A 4990-nucleotide genomic window follows, 5' to 3' on the forward strand; every position below is an offset into this window, starting at 1 on the left:
GATGTTTTGTGTTGAGAGAAACCTTTACGAACCAGCTGAGTCCGTGCTACTAATCTGATACATTTCACAGAACCAGCCTGGGTTTGCTTCTACATCAGCATGTTATCTGTACAGATTAGTGGGGGCTTGGTTTATTAATCTCATTTATTAAGAGTTACAGGCCAAGGGTCAGGGCACACGAGCAGATTCAGGGAGATTAGTCGCCCCATTGACAAATGTCTTCTTCTTCGGGGCGACAATCTCCCCGAACTGCCTTCCCCCTGCCCTCTGCTGGCTAAAATTATAATCACCTACGGCAATGCACATGCCCTGCTTCGTTTTCCAAAGTTGCCTCACGAGGAGCGATTTCGGAAAATGAAGCGCCGCGTGTGCATTGCCTTTGGTGATTTTCATTTTAGCCGGCGGAGGGCAGGGGGAAGGTAGTTAGGTGAGATTGTCGCCCGAAGAAGAGATTTGTCGCTGGGGCGACTAATCTCCCCGGATCTGCTCGTGTGGCCTGACCCTTAGAGCATCAGGAATACAAATGATAAACATGGGTATGTGAATAAAGGGTAAGATAAGCTCCGCTGCTACCAGGGCTGCTTATAGGGGAATTTTTTCTGGAATGAACCTTTCTTATGGTGCACCAAATGGTAATTTAAATAATTTGGATGGTACAGGTATGGGGCCTGTTATCCAGAATGCCCAGGACCTGGGGTTTTCAGGATTTAATTGATCTTTCTGTAATTTGGATTTTCATACCTTAAATCTACTAGAAAATCATGTAAACGTTAAACCTAATAAGCTGGTTTTGCTTCCAATAAGGATTAGTTATATCTTAGTTGGGATCAAGTACAAGTTACTGTTTTATTATTACAGAGAAAAGGGAAATCATTTTTTAAAATTTGCATTATTTGGATAAAATGGAGTCTATGGGAGATGGCCTTTCCGTAATTCGGAGCTTTCTGGATAACTGGTTTCCATGAAATGGATCCCATACCTGGATTTATTTCTGTTATTATGGGGTTGGGATGATTTAACTGTCCTGCCGCTCTCTAGTTTGGAAGTAAACTGGTTGCTAAGGTCTAGTTACATGGAATTGGTTTGAAGGGCAGACTGGAGGATGAATATGGAGAGGGCTCCCTTAGAAAGGCAAGTATTAAATAAAATAAAAAGGCCCTGGCAGTCATTTAGTCCTAACAAAGGCCTAGTTTTTTCCTCTTGCTTTTTATATAATGAGACCTGGTGACTTTTGGGTTCTGGGATCCACTTTGGTCCAATCAATCGATAGAAAATAAAACCAAAAACAATGTCTGCCGTTCTCTTAATGGGGAAAAAAGTATTTACACAAGTGATTTAGACGTTTTTGGTTGGTAGATACCATTAATGACTAATGGGGAACATGTTCTAATATGTGTTGGCTAATCTGTACTTGTCAGTCAGTCTGTTGCCTCTCACATACAGACAGATGGTCTAGACCAGTGATCCCCAACCAGAAGCTCGTGAGTAACATGTTGCTCCTCAACCCCTTGGATGTTGCTCCCAGTGGCCTCAAAGCAGGAGCTTATTTTTGATTTCCAGGCTTGGAGGCAAGTTTTTGTTGTATAAAAAACAGATGTACTGCCAAACAGAGTCTCTATGTAGGTTGACAATCCACATAGTGGCTACCAATAGCCAATCACAGCCCTTATTTGGCACCCCAAGAACATTTTTCTGTTGCTCCCCAACTCCTTTTACTTCTGAATGTTGCTCATGGATTCAAAAGGTTGGGGATCCCTGGTCTAGACCATGCTTTGTACAGTACTGGTTGTGAAAGTTTTGTTTTCTCTTAAATGCTGAGAAATAAAATCAAGTTTCTTTAAATTGTTCTTGTATTCTCTAATGCAAGATCCACCAAGGATGGAATTCTGATCATAGAAACCCATTGCAGCTTTGCTTGGAGAAAAGCGGTTTGTCTTGTGTGTGTTCTAACAGTGATGCGCATTGCGGAAGTTTATTTCTACACGCACACCGGTGAGGCTCTTCATTTTCGCCTTGACAAAGCTATTTAGCAAAACGTACGTCGGCGTTCTCAGTAATCCTCCTTTGCTAAAATTTAATCTTTTTGTAAATTCATTCTATAACTAATAGTCTGGTTGGGTTTTTTTCAACGGAAGTGGGGGCAAGAATTTTTGGGTCAAATCCTCTTCTACTGTGTGGCTTTTTAGGGTTATTTAGCCTCTTTTAAACATCTAGGGCAAGTTAAATACCAAGGCCACAGCCCCGGTTACCCTGTCCTGCCTTATCTTTGTGGTTTCCCAGGCTCTAGAAAAAATCAGGTAGCTAGTTTTCGGGACAACTCCACCATCTATTTTTTCTAATTTCTACTATCTAATTTTTTGGATTGTGACTGTTTTTTAACCCACCACCTTGTTTGGTCATTTTTAACTACTTTTTAATTCAACGAATTAATTTTTTTGGGGTCTAATACTCTAAATTATTGCACTGCACTTTACTTAAGTAATGAATTTTTCTATTTATGGATGAATTCAAGGAGTAATATTATCTCACTGATGAATTGAATTAGTTAGATTTTTCAAACTTTTCGATCTCAAAGTATTTATGAAAAGTTTAATGTGGTTATAACGGCACTGGCACTTTAAAATCTTTTTTTAGTACAATTTCTTATGAATTATTGTTGTTAAATAAGTAGGTTGCAGCACCTATTAGAATTTTTCTGTCAACCTTAGAATCATAACTATTGGTGGGGTTTCTTTTTTCTTTTTCTAAAAATTTTGTTCTAACACTTATGTCATGTGTGGCCCCGTCTTTTTGCCTTGGGGTTTGTTAGGCATTTCGTTGGCTGATGTGTCTCGTGTTTGGTTAAGCCTCCATTGTATGTACAGTTGTGTTCAGAATAATAACAGTCTGACATCACTAACCTGATCAATCACTGGTTTTGGTTGGAATTATATTATAGAATCTCTGTATAAACTAGTTGAGCCACGTATTCCTTTCAGTATAAGAGTGCTTCCAGGTTTAGACTTTTTAATGGCTACAGTTTCCAGTAAGTCAACTAAAAGACAAGTCTCTAGCCATGGCACACTTTCTAGTATTTTTCCTTTGTACAGAAATTTAATATGAGCTTCATCTCATTGAAATAAGAAAGTTTCTAAATATAATCAATGAAATAATCCGTACCCTTTCTAAGATAATGAAGTTACTCTTCGCTATTCCCGTCTCAACAGTTTGTCTCAAATACACAGGCGTGTGTTCTCTTTGCCTGGACAATGTACTAGAGCTGTTTGTCGAAATAACCGACGCCGACACACGGCTGCATGTAGAGAGACGGAGTAGCTGAGCGGGGGAGAGTAAAGAGTAACTTGATCCTTGTTTCCATGAGCTAAAGTTTGTATTTAAATAACATTTTCCCCTTTTAGGAAGATTAACATGACATTTGCATCCATCAAAGGAGAAACAAACCCCTCCAAAAAATGTTTTTTTTTTTTTTGTTTTTCAATTACCTGGGACAACTTTGGGTCATCTTTTATTTCAATGTTCATTTCTAATTGCTGCAAAAGCATACAATAGGGAGGCTCAGTGGTTACTTCCAGCCCCAAGCTGCTTCTATACATTTATGGGCAGTTTTATTCAGGCTCAATTGGTAAATTTTAATTTTTCAGTATTTTTGCTGTCAAAATTCACACATTCAAATTTTAATCCCCCAATTCGAATGTAAACTCAAATGTGATCTTTATCACACCTCAACAATGGAGACCGTTCTAATTTGAGGTCCGTTTATTCATTTGACGATGATCCTTGCGCTAAATACAGAATCATTTTTAAAGGATAAGTAAACCTTTAAAATAAGTGTAAAATTGACGAGGGTAATGTTCTAAGCACCTTTGTAATTTACATTCATTATATATTTTGTTTTTATTCCAAAATATTAAGGAATACATGTACTGGACATTATAGATAAATAGCAGGGGACCTTTTTACCCATAAAGTGGATCACCGTACCAGAGGCCTCCCCTTCAGACTAGAAGAAAAGAACTTTCATTTGAAGCAACGTAGGGGGTTCTTCACAGTCAGGACAGTGAGGTTGTGGAATGCACTGCCAGGTGATGTTGTGATGCTGATTCAGTTAATGACTATAAGAGGGACTTGGATGATTTTTTGGACAGACATAATATTAAAGGCTATTGTGATACTAAACTCTATAGTTAGCATAGATATGGGTATATAGAATTTTAATTAAAAGTAGGGAGGGATGTGTGTATGGATGCTGGGTTTTCATTTGGAGGGGTTGAACTTGATGGACTTTCAACCCAATTTAACTATGTTAATATGAATGAATTTTGTTACAAAAGCGCCACCTGCTGGTCATTTTCCCACTAGTCTGACCACCAAGTAGTCAAGGAAGTTGTCAGGAGAAAGAAAGAGGCTGCTCTGATGTTCTTCTGCTTAGAAAAAATCGTTCCTAAGTAGAAGAACATCAGAGCAGCCTCTTTCTTTCTCCTGATAACTACCCTGCCATGAATTGTGGCTATAACTTTAAGATTTGGGGCACATCATTTTAGGCAAGCCATTGCTCATAAGATCAAAATTGATGATAAGGTTTGTTACTGCCCCCCCCCCCGCAAGTTAAAAAAAATATATATTGGTGGCCAGGGTGCCCCCTACAAGTTAAGAAACAATTCGTGGTCAGGACCTTCCCCCCCCATAAAAGTTTGGTGGTCCCTCTACAAGTTAGAAAAACCCATTGATTTCCAGGGCCCCCCCCCCTACAAGGTGAAAAAAAACAGTTGTGGCCAGCACCCTCTTGCAAGTTAAAAAAATCATTGGTGGTCAGGGGCCCCACAGAATATTTTTAAAAAACACTGGTAGCCAGGGGCCTATAGATGATTAAAATAATACGTTGGTGGCCAGGGGTTTAATAAAAAGAACACATTGGTGTTCAGTAGAAGTTACCTTAGGTTCTTCTTCCTTGTCCTCAGTATTGTCAGCTTCTTCGGGGTTTTTTTTCAGC

The sequence above is a fragment of the Xenopus laevis genome, chromosome 1S (assembly GCF_017654675.1).
Source record: "Xenopus laevis strain J_2021 chromosome 1S, Xenopus_laevis_v10.1, whole genome shotgun sequence".
In the NCBI taxonomy this organism is placed as follows: Eukaryota; Metazoa; Chordata; class Amphibia; order Anura; family Pipidae; genus Xenopus; species Xenopus laevis.